Source organism: Somniosus microcephalus, unplaced genomic scaffold (genome assembly GCF_052327205.1).
Source record: "Somniosus microcephalus isolate GS21.2 unplaced genomic scaffold, FLI_Smic_1.0 unresolved_chr8, whole genome shotgun sequence".
In the NCBI taxonomy this organism is placed as follows: Eukaryota; Metazoa; Chordata; class Chondrichthyes; order Squaliformes; family Somniosidae; genus Somniosus; species Somniosus microcephalus.
In genome coordinates, this window is record NW_028225186.1 from 4,699,980 (window position 1) to 4,721,065 (window position 21,086).

The 21,086-nt window shown below is 48.2% G+C and overlaps 1 non-coding gene and 1 pseudogene across 1 annotated transcript; one reads left to right on the forward strand and one right to left on the reverse strand.

The window, feature by feature from the left end:
* Positions 1-1,552: 1,552 nt before the first annotated feature.
* On the reverse strand, positions 1,553-1,634 carry trnas-cga (transfer RNA serine (anticodon CGA)). Its single transcript has one exon. It is a non-coding gene; the product is annotated as a tRNA-Ser (tRNA).
* A 13,478-nt stretch (positions 1,635-15,112) lies between these two features.
* LOC147085300 (uncharacterized) lies at positions 15,113-17,964 on the forward strand (annotated as a pseudogene).
* Positions 17,965-21,086: the final 3,122 nt, after the last annotated feature.

Sequence of the window (21,086 nt, forward strand, 5' to 3'; positions counted from 1 at the left end):
AATAGTCACGACTGGATGTGGCAGGATTGCACAGCTTTGATCTGATCCGTTGGTTGTTGGATCGCTTCGCTCTGTCTACACATGCTGTTTCCATAGCTTAGAATGTGTGTAGTCCTGTGTTGTAACTTCATGAGGTTGGCAGCTCATTTTCAGTATGCCTGGTGCTGCTCCTGAAATGCTCTTCTACACTCCTCATTGAACCAGGGTTGGTCCCCTGTCTTGATGCTAATGGTAGGGTGAGGGATATGCCGGTCCATAAGGTTACAGATTGTGGTGGAATACAATTCCAAAACTGAGGCCCCCTCTGCCCTCTCGGGTGGACATAAAAGATCCCATGGCACTATTGGAAGAAGAGCAGGGGGTGGTGAGGTTTACCCCGGTGTCCTGTCGCCAATATTTATCCTCAAATCAACATCACTAAAACAGGTGATCCTCGATTATCACATTGTGGGAGCTTGCTGTGCACAAATTGGCTGCTGCTGTTTTTCCTACATTACAACAGTGGCTACAACTACAATGACAACTACATTGCCTGTAAAGCGCTTTGAGACGTCCTCAGGTGAAAGGCGCTGTAGAAATCAGAGTCTTTCTTTTACAGCCTTCGAAGTCACAGAATCACAGAAACCCCACAGTGCAGATAGAGGCCATTTCGGCCCATCGAGACTGCACCGACACATATCCCACCCGATCCCTGTAACCCCTACACCAACACATATCCCACCCTATCCCCGTAACCCCACGTATTTAATCCCCCTAACACTAAGGGTCAATTTATCATAGCCAATCAACCTAACCCGCACATCTTTGGACTGTGGGAGGAAACCGGAGCACTGACAACTGACAAAAACCAAATATCAACATAAATTGAATTTAACAGCAAAACGAGTTAAAGAAGGCCGGTTAGCTCAGTAGGTTAGAGCATGATGCTAATAACGCCAAGGTCGCGCGTTTGATCCCTGTACAGGCCACTTACTTTTTGATGGTGTGGGTAGTTTCTTAATTTTGCTATTTGCTGAAAAGATTGGAGCTGTAATACTTTGAAGCAAAGCTGCAAAGCCTAAGTTCTGCCGAGAACTCAAGGAACTGGAAGGTTGACCCTGTGTCTATCTGTCCACAGATGGCGCTGACCTACACATTACTCCAACTGGTCGCATGGCCTAATGGATAAGGTGTCAGACTTCGGTATTAATTCTGAGGTTATCAGAATATTGCAGGTTCGAGTCCTGCCACGGTTTTTTAAACACTTTTTAATTCGTGTTCAGTTTTATAAAACCAAATCGTGTTCCCACTTAGTAGCTGAATGTGATTCCATACCAAACACTGCAGCGCTCTTTATTAATTAGTATTTTTGATGCTGCTTTGTGTGCGTATTGCTCACTAGTTCCCAACAAATCCACAATATCTAATTGATGCCGATAAATTATTAGTGTTTCAATTGGAACTTTGGGTTAATCAGTGTAATGAAGTGCAGTGGAGGGAATTCTGATCAATTTCGGGGCCAGTGATCGCCACAGGGAGCCGATGAAATAAAATAAAGAATTTGCATCAAAGTCGCTGCGAGCAGGGTTCGAACCTGCGCGGGGAAACCCCATTGGATTTCGAGTCCAACGCCTTAACCACTCGGCCATCGCAGCTGCACATTAGCAGCGAGAAAATGCTTCCTACTGTGAGTGAGTCAGGAACTAGCTCAGAGAAGACAGGTCATAAATACTCACCGATAAATCCAGCAGGGAATTCAGGGTTAACTTCTTTGGCCAAAGAGCGCTGAGAATGCAGTAGTTGAGGCGAACTCTACTGGATGCATTTAAGCGGAAGGGAGAAAGGAATAGAAGGATATGCTGATAGGATTTTTAAAATTCGTTTATGGGATGTGGGTGCGCTGGCAAGGCCAGCATTAAATGCCCATCCCTAATTGCCCCTTGAGAAGGTGGTGGTGAGCCGCCTTCTTGAACCGCTGCAGTCCGTGTGGTGAAGGTACTCCCACAGTGCTGTTAGGGAGGGAGTTCCAAGATTTTGACCCAGCGACGATGAAGGATCGGCAATATACTTCTAAGTCAGAATGGTGTGTGACTTGGAGGGGAACTTGGAGGTGGGGGTGTTCCCATGCGCCTGCTGCGCTTGTCCTTCTAGGTGGAAGAGGTTGCGTGTTTGGCAGGTGCTGCTGAAGAAGCCTTGGTGAGTTGCTGCAGTGCATCTTGTAGATGGTACGCACTGCAGCCACGGTGCGCCGGTGGTGGAGGGAGTGAATGTTTAAAGTGGTGGATGGGGCGCCAATCAAGCGGGCTGCATTGTCCTGGATGGTGTCGAACTTCTTGAGTGTTGTTGGAGCTGCACTCATCCAGGCAAGTGGAGAGTATTCCATCACACTCCTTACTTGTGCCTTGTAGATGGTAGAAAGGCTTTGGGGAGTCAGGAGGTGAGACACCCGACGCAGAATGCCTAGTCTCTGAGCTTCTCTTGTTGTCACAGTATTTATGGTCAATGGTAACCCCCAGGATGTTGGTGGTCAGCTCCTTTGTTCATGTTGGACCAAGGTTTTAATGAAGTCGGGAGCCGAGTGCTCTTGGCAGAACCCAAACCAGGCATCAATGAACAGGTTATTGGTCAGTAAGTGCCACTTTACAGCACTGTGGATGAAACCTTCCATTACTTTGCTGATGATTGAGAGTAGAGAGTAGACTGATGGGGCGGTAATTGGCTGGATTGGAGTTGTCCTGCTTTGTGTGGACAGGACATACCTGGGCAGTCTTCCACATTGTTGGCTACATGCCAGTGTTTTAGCTGTACTAGAACAGCTTGGCTGGAGCACAAGTCTTCAGTATGATAGCCGGGGTGTTGTCAGGGCCCAGAGCCATTGCTGTATCCAGTGTGCTCGACCTTTTCTTGATATCACGTGGAGTGAATCGAATTGGCTGAAGACTGGCTTCTGTGATGGTGGGGACCTCAGGAGGAGGCTGATATGGATCAGGCCAGGTGGTCCGCCCAGCTTCATTTTTATTATTTTGTTTCATAGCGGTTTGTTACAACTGAGTGGCTTGCTAGGCCATGTCAGAGGGCAGTTAAGAATCAATTACATTGCTATGGGACTGGAGTCACACAAAGGCCAGACCAGGTAAGGACGGCAGATTTCTTTCCCTGAAAGACATTGGTGAACCAGATGGGTTTTTACGACAATCCGATAGTTTCATGGTTACCATTACTGCTTCTAGTTTTATTTGGGGGGTGAGGAGAAATAGAGAAGGAGGAGCCTCGTGTGGAGACCAGTTCGTGCAAATGCACTGTTTCTGTGGGGCAGACTCTATAATATTATGTAACACCCGTTTTAATCAGACACAGAATGATCCGGGACTGACAGCACATCCCTTTTAAACAGATACAGAATGATGCGGGACTGACAGCACATCCCTTTTAAACGGACACAGAATGATCCGGGACTGACAGCACATCCCTTTTAAACAGATACAGAATGACCAGGGACTTACAGCACATCCCTTTTAAACAGACACAGAATGATCCGGGACTAACAGCACATCCCTTTTAAACGGACACAGAATGATCCGGGACTGACAGCACATCCCTTTTAAACAGACACAGAATGATCCGGGACTGACAGCACATCCCTTTTAAACAGATACAGAATGACCAGGGACTTACAGCACATCCCTTTTAAACAGACACAGAATGATCCGGGACTAACAGCACATCCCTTTTAAACGGACACAGAATGATCCGGGACTGACAGCACATCCCTTTTAAACAGACTCAGAATGACCCGGGACTGACAGCACATTCCTTTTAAACAGACACAGAGTGATCCTGGACTGACAGTACATCCCTTTTAAACAGACACAGAATAATCCGGGACTGACAGCACATCCCTTTTAAAAAGACACAGAATAATCCGGGACTGAAAGCATGTCCCTTTTAAACAGACACAGAATGACCCGGGACTGACAGCACATCCCTTTTAAAGAGACACAGAATAATCCGGGACTGACAGCATGTCCCTTTTAAACAGACACATAATAAACCGGGACTGACAGCATGACCCTTTTAAACAGACACAGAATGATCCGGGACTGACAGCATGTCCCTATTAAACAGACACAGAATGATCCGGGACTGAAAGTAGACCCCTTTTAAACAGACATGGAATGCTGCCTGACCTGCAGAGTGTTTCCAGCATTTCATCTGTTTATATTTCAGATTTCCAGCATCAACACTATTTTGCTTTTGTAATAGAGCTTTATGTAGTTGGCTCTGTGGCGCAATGGATAGCGCATTGGACTTCTCGTTGTTTGATAAATTAAAGACATTCAAAGGTTGTGGGTTCGAGTCCCGCCAGAATCGGATTTTGGGTCAGGGTTCGGTGGTTCCTCCACTGATGGTACATTTAGCATTAAATCGGTAATTCAGAGAAGGGAAACTACCGCCCCGACACTTTCCCTCTGAGTACTCTCAACCCCTGAGTCAGTTACACAGGAGCAGGAGGAGGCCATTCAGTCCCATGGCCGTTTTACATAGGAACAGGAGGAGACCATTCAGTCCCATGACCCTTTTACACAGGAACAGGAGGAGGCCATTCAGCCCCTTTAGCCTGTTATACATGAACAGGAGGAGGCCATTCAGCCCCTCGAGCCTGTTACACAGGGACAAGAGGAGGCCTTTAACGCCTCGAGCCTGTTGCATTGGACAGGAGGAAGCCGTTCAGCGATACAAGATCTGTACAAGAACAGTAGAACTCCATTCAGCCCCTCGAACCTGTTACATAGGATGAAGAGGATGCAAATCAGACCCATGATCCAGTTATAAAGGAACAGGAGAAGGCAATTCAGACCAACGAGTCTGTTAAAAAGGAACAGGAGGAGGCAATTCAGACCCACGAGTCTGTTTCACAGGACCAGCAGGAGGCCATTCAGCCCCTCAAACCTGCCGCACATGAACAGGAGGAGGACCTTCAGTCCCTCAAGCCTGCTACACTGGAACAGGAAGAGGCAATTCAGACACACGAGTCTGTTATATGGGAACAGGAGGAGGCCATTCAGCCCCTCAAGCTTGTTAGACAGGAACAGGAGGAGGCCATTCAGCCCCTCGAGCCGGTTACACAGGAAGAGGAGGAGGCCATTCAGCCCCTCAAGCCCGCTATACATGAACAGGAGGAGGCCATTCAGCCCCTCGAGCCTGTTATACATGCACAGGAGGATGCCATTCAGCCCCTTGAGCCTGTTACACAGGAACAGGAGGAGGCCATTCAGCCCCTTGAGTCTGTTATACAGGAACAGGAGGAGGCCATTCAGCCCTTCGAGTCTGTTATAAAGGAACAGGAGGAGGCCAATCAGCTCCTCGGGTATGTTACACATAAACAGGAAGAGGCCATTCAGCCCATCGAGCCTATCATACAGGAACAGGAGGAGGCAATTCAGCCCCTCGAGCCTGTTATGCAGGAACAGGAGGAGGCTATTCAGCCTGTTAAGCCTGTTATGCAGGAAAAGGAGGAAGCCATTCAGCCCCTCAAGCCTGTATCACTGGAACAGGAGGAGGCCATTCAGCCCCTCGAGCCTGTTATGCAGGAACAGGAGGAGTCTATTCAGCCTGTTAAGCCTGTTATGCAGGAAAAGGAGGAAGCCATTCAGCCCCTCAAGCCTGTTACACAGGAACAGGAGGAGTCCATTCAGCCCCTTGAGTCTGTTGCACAAATATAGGAAGAGGCCATTCAGCCCCACAAGCCTGTTATACAGGAACATGAGGAGGCCATTCAGCCCCTCGAGCCTGTTATGCAGGAACAGGAGGAGGCTATTCAGCCTGTTAAGCCTGTTATGCAGGAACATCATGGGCAAGGAAACCTACTGCTGTTTACCACCTACCACCCTCCCTCAGCTGATGAATCAGTACTCCTCCATGTTGAACACCACTTGGAAGAAGCACTGAAGGCAGCAAGGGCACAGAATGTACTCTGGGTGGGGGGCCTCAATGCCCATCACCAAGAGTGGCTCGGTAGCAGCACTATTGACCGAGTTGTTCGAGTCCTGAAGGACATGGCTGCCAGTCTGGGCCTGCAGCAGGTGGTGAGGGAACCAACACGAGGGGAAAACCTACTTGACCTCCTCCTGACCAATCTACCTATCACAGATGCAAAACAGTTCAAAAAGTATTCATTGACTGTAAAGCACTTTAGGATGACCTGAGGTCGTGAAAGCCCTGAAGAAATGCAAGTCCTTATTTTACAGCCTTCAAAGACAAAGTGACTTAGCTGGCAAAGACCAGAAACAGGGACGGTACTATAGATGAGCCTTACAGATGGGCTGGTTAGCTCAGTTGGTTAGATCATGGTGTTAATAACGCCAAGGTCGCGGGTTCGATCCCCGTACGGGCCATTTATTTTTCGAGGGAAGGTTAGTTTCTTAATTTTGTAATTTTTGAGCAGTTTAAAAGTTTAAAAAGTTTGGAAGGAAACTCACACGGGACCTACAAAACTGCAAAATCTTAATTCTACCGAGAGCTCATGGACCTGAAAGGTTAACCCTGTGTTTTTCTGTCCAGAGATGTTCCCTGACCTGTGGAGTGTTTCCAACATTTAATGAACAATTTCAGATCCAGCATCTGCTGCATTTCGCTTTTTATTTTACCGCAGTGTCCTCGCTTCTATTAACAAAAGTCAAAAATAAATTGTAGCTACTGGAAAATGGGCCTTGCTGTCACTGTGAGTATTGGTGGTTCAGGGGTAGAATTCTCGCCTGCCACGCGGGAGACCCGGGTTCGATTCCCAGCCAATGCAAGTTAAAATTTTTAACAATTTATTTCAGAGCAAACACATCACATGAAACATTAATAATAAATTAGCTGTTCCTGTGTAACTGGATCAAGGGAATGAATCTCCTCCACCTGTTCCTGTGTAACAGGCTTGAGGGGCTGAATGTCCTCCTGTTCCTGTGTAACATGCTCGAGGGGCTGAATGGCCTCCTCCTGTGTAACAGGCTTGAGGGGCTGAATGACCTCCTGTTCCAGTGTAACGGGCTCGAGGGACTGAATGGCATCCTCCTGTTCGTGTTTGACAGGCTCAAGGGGCTGAATGGCCTCCTCCTGTTCCTGTTTGACAGGCTCGAGGGGCTGAATGGCCTCCTCCTGTTCCTGTTCGACAGGCTCGAGGGGCTGAATGGCCTCCTCCTGTTCCGGTTTGACAGGCTGCAGGGGCTGAATGGCCTCCTCCTGTTCCTGTTCGACAGGCTCAAGCGGCTGAATGGTCTCCTCCTGTCCCGGTTTGACAGGCTCGAGGGGCTGAATGGCCTCCTCCTGTTCTGGTTTGACAGGCTCGAGGGGCTGAATGGACTCCTCCTGTCCCGGTTTGACAGGCTCGAGGGGCTGAATGGACTCCTCCTGTTCCGGTTTGACAGGCGAGAGGGACTGAATGGCCTCCTCCTGTTCCGGTTTGACAGGCTCGAGGGGCTGAATGGCCTCCTCCTGTTCCTGTTCGACAGGCTCGAGGGGCTGAATGGCCTCCTCCTGTTCCGGTTTGACAGGCTCGAGGGGCTGAATGGCCTCCTCCTGTTCCTGTTCGACAGGCTCAAGGGGCTAAATGGCCTCCTCCTGTTCCTATTGAACCATGTTTCAGGCACTAATGTGGCTGATGTTCCGATTGTGCCCTCTGCTGTCCTGGCGCAGAAAGAAACACAGTGCCCGTGTATAAAGCCCCAAGTCCTTGTACTTTCTTTCTTTCTTTGAATCATTCTTTCATTTCTTCCTTTTCCGTGTCATATGCTTCTTATTCTGTTGTTGCTTAGTGATATATGTGTTCATATTTGCCGGTTTCAACGTGTTCATTGCTTCTGCTGCTTTGAATTGTGTCGAAAAAGTGAACTGAATTTCTCCACCTGTGTGAAGCTTCCTCGTGTTCGAAGCTGTTTTGGTTTCAATCAAACAAACGCACAGATTACTCGAACTCACTGAGACTTTCCTGGCCAGTATTTGTTTCTTGCTTCCTTGCATTTGGAAATGCCCAGGCTTCATCCCCGGCCTGTGCTGAGGGAGCTGACCTGAGCCTGGGCAGCGGTTACAATTGGTGTCTGTGGCCCTGTGTTAGGGAGAGGGTGAATGAGCCTGGCTTCTTGTCCACTCGCCCTGCTAGCTGTGGGCAATGGCTGAGCAGAGGACCAGTGGTGATGGGTTTCAGCAGGAGGGGAGAGGTGGAGAAGGGAAGTTGTAAAGATAAAGAAAGGGGCTCCCAGCTGTTACAGCTGCTGCTGCCCACAGTAGGCAGTTTGGACAGTAGGTTACCACAGCCCATGACACACACGAGCCAATCCAGCCTCCTCGTGGACTGCCTTCACTTACACTTCTCCTTTTTAAGATGAAACTGTCATTTCATTCATGTGACTTCTAAACCACATCCCCTCTGATTTTCATTTCAAAACCATTGCACTTACAGTCTCAGCTCAACATCGGCAAACCCCAGCAGCAAGCAGGTGAGATTTACAATCTCTTAATGATCAATGATCTTTCACAGGAACGTGTCAAATCAGTGCTATGTTGTTTAAGTCAACACAGGATGTCAAGGTCTTAGAGAGGGTGCAGAGGAGATTTACCAGAATGGTACCAGGGATGAGGGAATTCAATTATGTGGAGAGACTGGAGAAGCTGGGATTGTTCTCCTTAGAGCAGAGAGGGTTAAGAGGAGATTTGATAGAGATGTTCAAAATTATGAATAGTTTTGATAGCATAAATAAGAAGAAAGTTTTTCCACTGGCAGAAGATTCGGTAACCAGAGGACACAGATTTATGGTGATTGGCAAAAGAACCAGAGGTGACATGAGGAAACATTTTTTTTAAGCAGCAAGTTGCTGTGATCTGGAATGCGCTGCCTGAAAGGGCGGTGGAAGCAGATTCAATAGTGACTTTCAAAAGGCAGTTGAATAAATACTTGAAGGAAAAACATTACAGGGCTATGGGGAAAGGGCAGGTGATTGAAATTAATTGCAGAGCTCTTTCAAAGTGCCGGCGCAGGGCTATGGGGAGAGAGTGGGGCACTGTGATTTATTTGGGATTGATACAGGTCTATGGGGTGTGAGTGGGGCAGTGTGATTAGTTTGGGATTGATTCAGGGCTATGGGGTGAGAGCGGGGCAGTGGGATTAGTTTGTGATTGATACATGTCTATGGGGTGTGAGTGGGGCAGTGTGATTAGTTTGGGATTGATTCACGGCTATGGGGTGAGAGCGGGGCAGTGGGATTAGTATGTGATTGATACAGGGCTATGGGGTGTGAGCGGGGCAGTGTGATTAGTTTGTGATTGATGCAGGTCTATAGTGTGTGAGCGGGGCAGTGGGATTAGTTTGGGATTGATTCAGGGCTATGGGGTGAGAGCGGGGCAGTGGGAATAGTTTGTGATTGATACAGGTCTATGGGGTGTGAGCGGGGCAGTAGGATTAGTTTGGGATTGATTCAGGGCTATGGGGTGAGAGCGGGGTACTGGGATTAGTTTGTGATTGATACAGGTCTATGGGGTGTGAGCGGGGCAATGGGATTAGTTTGGTGATTGATACAGGGCTATGGGGAGATCGCGGGTCAGTGGGATTAGTTTGGGACTGTTGCAGGGCTTTGGGGAGAGAGCGGGACAGTGGGATTAGTTTGGGATTGTTACAGGGCTTTGCGGAGAGAGTGGGGCAGTGGGATTATTTTGCGATTGATACAGGTCTATGGGGAGATAGTGGGTCAGTGGGTTTAGTTTAGTATTGCTGTGGCAAAGACCCAGAATTAACACAGTGGGCCGAATGGTCTCCTCTGCTCTGTAAATATCTATTGCTGGAGACTCCTCGGCAGCTTTAAACATACCATTTGGTGTACATTTCCTCTCCATATTCTTCTCTACATGTTCACTGACGGTTCCTTCACAGCTACCCAGGCTCCCTGTTTTTCGTGTTAGCAGCAAATGTCGCTACGTCTGCCTCCTGTACCCATGTCCAGATTGTTGAAATAGCAAGAAGGGCAACGGTCGCAGCAGTGATGCAGGGGGGCCAACTCTTTACATCGTCCAGTCAAAAGAACACCCAATAACTACCGCACTCTGCTTCTGTCTTTTAACCAGCTTCCTGGTTTCTGGAACGGTTTCTAGTTGAGTATTAATTTTATCCCATATAAGGAAATAGAATCATAGAAACATAGAAGATAGGAGCAGGAGTAGGCCATTCGGCCCCTCGAGCCGGCTCCGCCATTCAATGCGATCATGGATGATCATCCAAATTCAGTACCCGGTCCCTGCTTTCTCCCCATACCCCTTGATCCCTTTAGCCTTAAGAAATATATCCAACTCCTTCTTGAATATATTTAATGAATTGGCCTCTCCTGCCTTCTGTGGTAGAGAATTCCACAGGTTCACCACTCTCTGGGTGAAGAAATTCCTCCTCATCTCCTTATAAATGGCTTACCCCTTATCGTTAGACTGTGACCCCTGGTTCTGGACTCCCCGGCCATCGAGATCATCCTTCCTGCATCTGGTCTGTCCAGTCCTGTCAGAATTTTATAAGTTTCAATGAGATCCCCTCTCATTCTTCTAAGCTCCAGCGAGTATAAGCCCAATCGACCCAATCTCTCCTCATACGTCATTCATGCCATCCCAGGTATCAGCCTGGTGAATCTTCGCAGAACTCCTTCCATTGCAAGAACATCCTTCCTCAGATAAGGCGACCAAAACTGCACACAATACTCACGATGTTGTCTCACCAAGGCCCTATACAACTGCAGCAAGACATCCTTGTTCCTGTACTCAAACCCTCTCGCTGCGAAGGCCAACATACCATTTGCCTTCTTGACTGCCTGCTGCACCTGCATGCTTACCTTCAGCGACTGCTGTACAAGGACACCCAGGTCTCGTTGCACTTCCCCTTCTCCCAATCTATTGCTATTCAGATAATAATCTGCCTTCCTGTTTATGACGCCAAAGTGGATAACCTCGCAGTTATCCACGTTATATTGCATCTGCCATGCTTTTGCCCAATCACCCAACCTGTCCAAATCATACTGGAGTTTCTCGGCACCCTCCTCACAGCACACACGCCCACCCAGCTTTGTGTCATCTGCAAACTTGGAGATATTACATCTAGTTCCCTTGTCTAGATCATTATTATATATTGTGAATAGCTGGGGTCCAAGGACCGATCCCTGCGGTGCCCCACTAGTCACTGCCTGCCGCTCGGAAAAAGACCCATTTATTCCAACTCTTTGTCAACTGTCTGCCAACCAGTTCTCTATCCAAGTCAATACCTTGCCCCAATCCCATGTGCCTTAACTTTACACGCTAATCTCTTATGCGGGACCTTATCGAAAGCCTTTTGAAAGTCCAAATACACCACATCCACTGGTTCTCCGTTATCTATTTTACCAGTTACATCCTCAAAAAATTCCAGTAGATTAGTCAAGCACGATTTACCTTTTGTAAATCCATGTTGACTTTGTCTGATCCTGTCACTGTTTTCCAAGTGCTCTGCTATTACATCTTTTATAATGGCCTCCAGCATTTTCCCCACTACCGATGTCAGGTTTACCGGTCTCTAATTCCCATTTTTCTCTCTACCACCTGTTTTGAATTGTGGGGTAACATTAGCTACCCTCCAATCTATGGGTACTGTTCCAGATTCCATTGAATGTTGGAAGATGATCAGCAATGCATCTACTATTTCGAGGGCCACTTCCTTAAGTACCCTAGTATGTAGATTATCAGCCCCTGGGGATTCATCGGCCTTCAATCCCGTCAATTTCCCTAACACCATTTCCCTACAAATACTGATTTCTTTCAGTTCCTCCCTTTCATCAGACCCTATAAGACCATAAGAACATAAGAAATAGGAGCAGGAGTAGGCCAATTGGACCCTCGAGCCTGCTCCGCCATTCAATAAGATCATGGCTGATCTGATCCTCGCCTCCAATCTACTATCATAGAGCCATCTCCTGAATCTAACAGAATTAGACACACGAAATAGGAGCAGGATCAGGCTACACAGCCCCTGGGCCCGCTCTGCTACCCACAGGGCCATGTCCGATCCGAACCTAGACTCATGTCCAAATACCTGCCCGCTCCCCGTAACCCTTAATTCCCTTTACTTCTAGGAAACTGTCTATTTCTGTTTTAAATTTATGTAATGATGTAGCTTCTACAGCTTTTTGGGGCAGCATATTCCATGGACCTACCACCCTCTGAGTGAAGTAGTTCCTCCTCATCTCAGTTTTGAAAGAGCAGCCCCTTATTCTAAGACTATGCCCCCTAGTTCTAGTTTCACCCATCATCGGGAACATCCTCCCCGCATCCACCCGATCAAACCCATTCACAATCTTATATGATAGTTAAAATCCCCCATAATTATAGATGTTCCCTTATTACAAGCCTCAACTATTTCCTGATTGACACTCCGTCCAACAAAGTTGCAACTGTTCGGAGGCCTATAGACTATGCCCACTAATGTTTTTTCCCCTTATTATTCCTTACCTCCACCCAAACTGTTTCATTATCCTGATCTTTTGACCCAATGTCATTTCTCTGTATTACAGTGATTCCTTCCTTTATTAACTTAGCCACCCCACCTCCCCTTCCTTCCTGCCTGTCCTTCCTGGTCGTTAAATAACCTGGTATGTTTAATTCCCAGGCATTTTCAGCCTGCAGCCATGTTTCTGTAATGGCCACAAGATCATACCCATATGTAGTTATTTGAGCCATTAACTCATCTATTTTGTTACGAATGCTGCGTGCATTCAGATAGAGAACTTTCAAATATGTTTTGTGACACTTAGTTCCTGCTTTTGCCTTTTTTATTACTTTACCTTTTACTCCATACCTTCTGCCCCTTCCTGACACGCTCTGGTTTTAAATTTCCCCGCTGCTACCTAAGTCTATGACCTTCTCTGTTGTCATTTTTATTATTTGCTCTCAAGGAACCTCCCCGCCACTAGTTAGTTTAAAGCCCTCTCTACAGCTCTATTTATATGATCCGCCAGGAGTCTAGTCCCAGCACTGGCCAAGTGAAGCCCGCTCCAACGGAACAGCTCCCTCCTGACCCAATACTGGTGCCAGTGTCCCAGGAAGCAAAACCCATTTCTCCCACACCAGTCTTTGAGCCACGCATTTAACTCTCTAATTTTATTTGTCCTAGCCAAATTCGCTCGTGGCTCAGGTAATAATCCAGAGATTATTACCCTTGAGGTTCTGTTTTATAATTTGACGCCTAGCTGCTCATACTCCTTTAACAGATCTGGCTTCCTAGTCCTATCTACGTCGTTTGTACCAACATGGACCACGACAACTGGATCCACCCCCTCCCACTGAAAGTTTCTTTCCAGCCCAGAGGAGATGTCCTTAACCCTGGCACCGGTTAGGCAACACAGCCTTCGGGAGTCTCGCTCTCGGCTGCAGAGAACTCTATCTATCCCCCTAAAAATACTATCCCCTACCACTACAACATTTCTATTTACTCCCCCCTCTTGAATGGCCCCCCGTTCCACGGTGCTGTGGCCAGGTTGCTCATCCTCCCTGCAGTCCCTGCTCCCGTCGGCCGTGGCTCAGTGGGAAGCACCATTGCTCTGAGTCACTCTCGCTCTCTCCACTCCAGTGGCTTGAGCACAAAAATCCTGGCTGACACTCCAATGCAGTACACAGAGTGTGCTGCACTGTCGGAGGCACAGTCTTTCAGATGAGATGTTAAACCGAGGCCACGTCTGTCCTCTCAGGTGGGTGTAAAAGATCCTATGGCACTATTTTGAAGAAGAGCAGGAGGGATCTCCCCTGGGTCCTGGGCCATTACTTATACCTTAATCAACATAACTAAAACAGATTATCTGGTCATTATCACAGTGCTGTTTGTGGGAGCTTGCTGTGCGCAAATTGGCTACAACATTTCCTACATTACAACCGTGACTACACTTCATTGGCGCTAAAGCGTTGGGACGTCCTGAAGTCATGAAAGGCGCTGTAGAAATGCAAGACTTTCTTTTTTCTTTCTCTGGGAGCTCACCCACCACCAATGTTAGGCCGACTGGTCTGCAGTTATCTGATTTATCCCTTTCACTCTGAAGAGAGTTGTTATATTGACAACTGCAGGCATGTGGCACAACTTCCATATCCAAGGTTTACATAGAATTTTACAGCACAGACACAGGCCATTCGCATCGACCGGTCCACGCCAGCGTTTATGCTCCACACGAGCCTCATCCCACCCTACTTCATCTCACACTATCACCACATCCTTCTATTCCTTTCTCCCTCAGGACCTTATCTAGCTTCCCCTCAAATGACATTCGCCTCAATCACTCCTTGTGGTAGCATCTTCCACATTTTCACCACTCTCTGGGTAAAGAACTTACTCCTGAATTCCCTATTGGATTAATTGGTAACTATCTCATATGTATGGCCACCAGTTCTTGTCTCCCCCCACAACTAGAAATATCTTCTCTCTGTCTACCCTATCGAACACCCTCATTATTTTAAAAACCTCTTTCAGGTCACCTCTCAGTCTCTTTTCTAAAGAGCCCCAGCCTGTTTAGTATTTCCTGATAGTTGAAACCTCTCAGTTCTGGTACAAACCTTTTTTGCAGCTTCTCCAGTGCCTCTATATCATTTTTGTAATATGGGGACCAGTGCACAGGATGTTTGGAGCATTGTCCTCAAAGCCTCTGTTATCTCCTCTCTGTCTTCCCTCAGTATTCGAGAACACAGTCATCAGGGTCTGGGGCCTTTGGCACTTCAATACAAAGAGGAAGCAGATCTTAATGAGAAAGTAGCCGTGGCCTGGGAGAGCCGCAGGTGATGATGGAATGGGCGAGGTATGCGAGAGTGTGAGGTGTTCAGAGGAGTAAGGGGTCTTCAGGGAGCTGGTAATATCTGGACAGAAAGGAGCCTTCCGCATATCACAGATATTAAACATGGGAATGGCTTTTCAGAGTAGTGGAGAACAGAGTATCCATGGAAGCAGGTTAACTGATTTGCTTAATTTCTACTAAACTGACAATGTAAACCATCTCTGACTTTACAGGCTGTTCTGGCAGCGACAGAGAAAAAACATCTCACACCCACAGAATTTTTCTTGAGTGAGGTCCTGCAAAACATCTGAACCCTCGGACGGAAGAAGGAGGCTGTGATGTTGAGACTGACCGTTGACTGGCTGCTGCTTCTCTGTGCCCTCTCCTGCAATGTGTTGGTGCCCACAGTCCCCGGGTACAGTTTCAATAACTGCATGCAGGATGCCAACCACAATGGTACATTTCAGTGCGTCCACCGCTTCCTGACACAGGTCTCTAGTGCCGTGTCCGACCTCCCAGCCAGCACCGTGCACTTGAACATCTCCCACAACTGGCTAACCCAACTGCAAGCGGACAGCTTCCGCAGCCTGTCCAAGCTGCTCACCCTGCAGCTGGATTACAATCGGATTGAGAATGTTTGCTGCGGTGCGTTCAGTAATCTCACCAGCCTACTGACCCTTAACCTGTCCTACAACAGTATCTCTCGTCTGAACTCTTCGGGTTTCCAAGAACTTGAAAATTTAGATCAACTCCTGCTCCATCACAACCGCTTAGTCACAGTTGAACCCAAAGCCTTCGCTGCATTGGACAATCTTCAAACACTTGTCTTAAGCTCCAATAAACTCCAGAATTTCTCCCATCTGGTGAGAGCTGTCTCTGGGCTCAGTAATTTGACGCTCCTGGATCTGGGCATCAATCAACTGGCCTCCCTGCAACATCGCACCGCCCTCCCGCCCTCCCTCCGAAACCTCTCCCTCTCTAACAACTCTGTCACGACATTTGACTGACAACGGAACTTCCGCAGCAAAATTCTCAGGTTGGATCTGTCCAATAACAAACTCTACGATGCTTTGGAATTTTCTAAAGTTGACCTGAGGAACATCTCGTGTTTGATCATCAAGAACAACCCCTTAAATGTCACCGAGTTTCTCAAATCTGCAAACCTGGATCTACAGGATGTTCAATACTCTGGGTTAAGGCTGCACAACCAGAGTCAGCTGTCCAACCTGTGCCACTATCTGGGTCTCAGGACTATGAAGAGCCTGGTCCTGCAGAACAATCAGATCTTATTCCTCCCTGCCCATTCCCCATCCCAGTGCCCACCCATCACCAGCTGGGATTTATCACACAATCTCCTCACATCTGTGGCCTGCTTTGAATTTGCATCGAAAAGAAAGCAAGTTGTTTCTTTCATTATCGAGCACAACAGAATCATCAAGTTACCTTCCTGTTACAAGGATGGGAAGGCAGTCGCGGTGTTTCCCAAGCTGTCGCTCCTAACCTTTCACTACAACAGGATTTTCACCATTTATAGTCACGCCTTCTCTTATGCTCCCCATCTCCGGACCCTGAAGCTGAACATTAACAACATTGCTGTCATCAACAAGGCTGCCTTTTCTAACCTCACCAACTTGCAGGAGCTCCGACTCGACAATAACCTCATAACTGACATCTATGAACTCACCTTCAGCAAGCTTGGGAGTCTCAGGAATCTCAATCTCAGAAACAACAGGATCTCAATTGTTTTCAGCAAGGTGTTTGCAAATCTCAATTACCTGAACACATTGGAACTGGGAGGGAACAAAATTCGAAGCCTCACCAGCCAGTCTTTCTGTGGATTACACAGCCTGACCAAGCTTTATCACGATAGGAACTGTATAACCCGTATCAGCAGGGAGATCTTCGACATCCTCCCATCATTTGGAGTGTTGGGCTTGGACAGTAACCGGATCAGATACAACACTGGCGTGATTGCAGCATCTCCCTTTGTTAACCTCACAAAGCTCTACATTCTCAAACTACAAGCCCAGCAACCCACGGCATCAACATTATTCCTCCAAAGTTTTTCAATGACCTCATCTCTTTAAGAGACCTGTATATAGGAGAGAATAAAATGTCACTGTCCAAAGATGGATTTGAAGACCTGATCAATTTGAGAATCCTCTCCATGCCCGATGCTTGCAATGGGATCCACAGTCTGAATCCAGGGATCTTCAAGAATCTCCAGAGTCTAGAGAGACTCAACCTTGAAAATGTCGGCCTCCAATCCATGTCTCTTGACGTCTTTGGAAACCTTTCCAACCTCAGGACATTGTTCTTGGGGAAAAACGCCATTCAGATCATCAATAGCACGGTTGTGGAACACCTGCCCTCCCTGACCTACCTGGACCTACGGAAGAACCCGTTCCCCTGCACCTGTGACATCGGTTGGTTCCAAAACTGGTCCCTGTCCAACCCCAGGGTGCAGGTTATCTATTTTTACAGCCAAACATGTGCAGATCGGCCAACTGAATACTTGTATAAGTTTGATGCTCGCGTTTGTTACTTGGACATTGGGCAGATCATGTTCCATATAACTGTGCCGGTCTTGATCTTGTTCATGTTCATCCCTATATTCTACAGCAAAGGGTACTGGCACATCAAGTATGGGTTTTATATTTTCCGATCGTGGTTGAATGACCACAGAGGGAGGGGAGAGAGACAGCAGTCCTACAGGTATGATGCATTTATCTCGTATAATTCTCAGGACGACGAGTGGGTTCTGCAAGAGTTGGTGCCAAACCTGGAAACAAGAGGACCTCAAAGCTTCAAACTCTGCCTCCACCACAGAGATTTTGAGCTGGACAAATATATCATCGACAACATCGTGGACAGCATCTACCAGAGCAGGAAGACCATCTGTGTGATGAGCCGCAACTAACTGTACAGCGAGTGGTGCTCCATGGAACTGCAGCTAGCGAGCTACAGGCTCTTCCACGAGATGAAATATATCATCATCCTGATCTTCTTGGAGAAGATTCCAGATGCTGAACTCTTAACGTACCACAAGATGAGAAAGGTCATGAAAAAGAAAACCTGCATCCAGTGGCCATCAGACATCGAAGCTCAAAAATTGTTTTGTGTCAAAGTGAGAGAAGCGATTAAAGGCTCCAACTGGGCCAAGGAGGGGAATCCCGCTGCTGAAAGTTAAGCTTCAAGGCCTAGAAATCCGCAGTCTTACCACAGGCCCTTAAGGCCTGAGTCAGGGAAGCATGGCGGCTGCCGCACTTCCCACGTGTTTTGGAGTTCGCCGCTCAACTTACCGCCCTGTGTTAATTGCGAACAACTCCCCCAGTGGCTGCAGAATGGCCGGTGGAAGGCTGCTGACTTTCAGTGGGGGAGACTGCAAATGGCCTTGCAGGACGACTTCGAGCAGCTCTGGCCCTGGAAGGCCTGGCTGTAGACTGCACCACCTCAGCATGGGCGGCAGCAGCCTAGGCTGGCTGACAGGCAGTGGCAAGGGCAATAGGTGGAGTGGCAGAGGTGGGAATAGGAGTGCTGTCATCCTGAGAGAGGGCAGCAGGTTCCTGCTCCCCAGATCCACTGCCACTCTCCCCAGGGTGGTGCCTCAACATTCCTAGCAATCTGTTGGTGGCCAGATGGCTGGGCGGCTGTGACACCCTGCAAGCCCCGTTCAACACTGGTAAACCCAGCCATGGTGGCAGCAGTCTGAGCTTGGGTGGCAGCAAACTGAGGCTGCAGGAGAGCACTCTGATACAGCGTGATCTTACAAGTGGCGCTCCAAGTGGAATGACAATGAGGTGCTGCTGCATCAAAGAACCTTCCCTTTAAGTAGTGGAGAAAGCCGAGGTCTAACATGACTTTCAGTCAGACTGCACCCGATCTTGGCCCATCTGTTGAGCGGTAAAGCAATGAGCAGCGGGTTTAGTGCTCAGATCAGCACTATAATCATTTAAAAGAGCACTCAGCATGAATTTTGCGTGCTACTTAGACCACTTTGTCCAGACGCAGCTAAGTAACGCTGGGCCATGACTCTGCCCGTTTTCAGGCCATATCCGATTTCTTGGCCCGTGTTCCTCAAAGCCCCTTTGGTTCGACTGGCAGGGCACCCACTCATCTCGGAACCCGCTGCCACACGCTTCCATCCACCTCTGACACAGTCCCTCCTTATTGTTAATCCTGTCATTGCTGCGATTGACCCAGGATAAGGCAAATGTACAGACACACAATGTAAGCACAGAATAAAGCCTTAACCATCTGGCCCCCGCATGTCGGCTCACTGTCGTCTTTCCATCCAACATCTGCTTGAATCTGGGCCAGACTGATGGAGTGAACGACTCCGCGGTCCGTGGTAATCTGACACTGGTGGACATCAATCCACAGCACAATACTGTCCACACTGGAGCCCAACAGGAGATCTCACTCACAGTCCCAGTGGCCTGAGAATTGGCCGGTGTGAGAAATCCAGCTAACAAACCTTTCATATTATCCACTAATTTTGATACAATACTGGCTCCCATGACAGGATAGCACTGGTGCTAACCATTGCAGGTAATTCCAGGATATACCTGCAGTGACGGTTATTACAGGTAATGTCCAGATACCCCTGGTGGGACAGTGATTACAGGAAATGCCCAGATACCCCTGTTGGGACAGTGATTACAGGTAATGCCAAGATACCCCTGGTGGGACAGTGTTTACAAGAAATGGCCAGATACCCCTGGTGGGACAGTAATTAGAGGTAATGCCCAGATACTCCTGGTGGGATGGTAATTACAGGTAATGCCTGAATATCCCTCGTGTGAAGTTGATTACAGATAATGCCCAGATACCCCTGATGGGACAGTGATTACAGGTAATGCCCAGATACCCCTGGTGGGACAGTGATTACAGGTAATGCCCAGATACCCCTGGTGGGACAGTGATTACAGGTAATGCCCAGATACTCCTGGTGGGTCGGTGATTACAGGTAATGCCTGAATATCCCTCATGTGAAGGTGATTACAGGTAATGCCCAGATACCCCTGGTGGGACAGCGAATACATGTAATGCCCAGATACCCCTGGTGGGACAGTGATTACAGGTAATGCCAAGATACCCCTGGTGGGATAGTGATTACAGGAAATGCCCAGATACCTCTGTTGGGACAGTGATTACCGGTAATGCCCAGATACCCCTGGTGGGACGGAGATTACAGGTAATGTCCGGATACACTTGGTGGGACAGTCATTACAGGAGAAGCCCAGATACCCCTGGTGGGACAGTGATTATAGATAATGCCCAGATACCCCTGGGGGGACGGTGATTACCGGTAATGCCCAGATACCCCTGTTGGGACAGTGATTACAGGTAATGCCCGATACCACTGGAGTGAAGGTGATTACAGGTAATGCCCAGATATCCCCGGTGGGACGGTGATTAGAGGTCATGACAAGATACCCCTGGTGGGACGGTGATTACAGGTAATGCTCAGATACCCCTGGTGGGATAGTGATTACTTGTAATGCCCGGATACCCCTGGTTTGAAGGAGATTACAGGCAATGCCTGGATACCCCTGTGGAACAGTGATTACAGGTAATGCCTTGATATTCCTGGAGAGACGGTTATTACAGCTAATGCCCGGATACCGCTGGTGGGATGGTGATTACCGGTAATGTCTGGATACCTCTGCTGGGAGAGTGATTGCTGGTAATGCCCAGGTACCCCTGGTTGGACAGTGATTGCTGGCAATGCCCAGATACACCTGGTGGGACAGTGATTACAGGTAATGCCCAGATACCCCTGGAGGGACGGTGATTACAGGTAATGCATAGATACCCCTGGAGGGACAGTGATTACAGGTAATGCCCAGATACCCCTGGAGGGACGGTGATTATGGGTAATGTACAGATACCCCTGGCGGGACGGTGATCACAGGAAATGCCCATATACCATGGTGGGACAGTGAGTACAGGTAATTCCAGGATACCTCTGGTGGGACAGTGATTACAGGAAATGCCCAGATACCCCTGGTGGGACGGTGATTAAAGGTAATGCCCGGATACCCCTGGTGGGACGGTGATTACAGGTAATGCTCAGATACCCCTGGTGGGACCGTGATTACAAGTAAAGCTCAGATAACCCTGGAGGGACGGTGATTACAGGTAATGCTGGGACACTCATGGTGCGACGGTGATTACAGGTAATGTCTAGATACCCCTGGTGGGACCGTGATTACAGGTAATGCCCAGATAACCCTGGAGGGACGGTGATTACAGGTAATGCCGGGATACTCATGGTGGGACGGTGATTTCAGGTAATGCCCGGATACC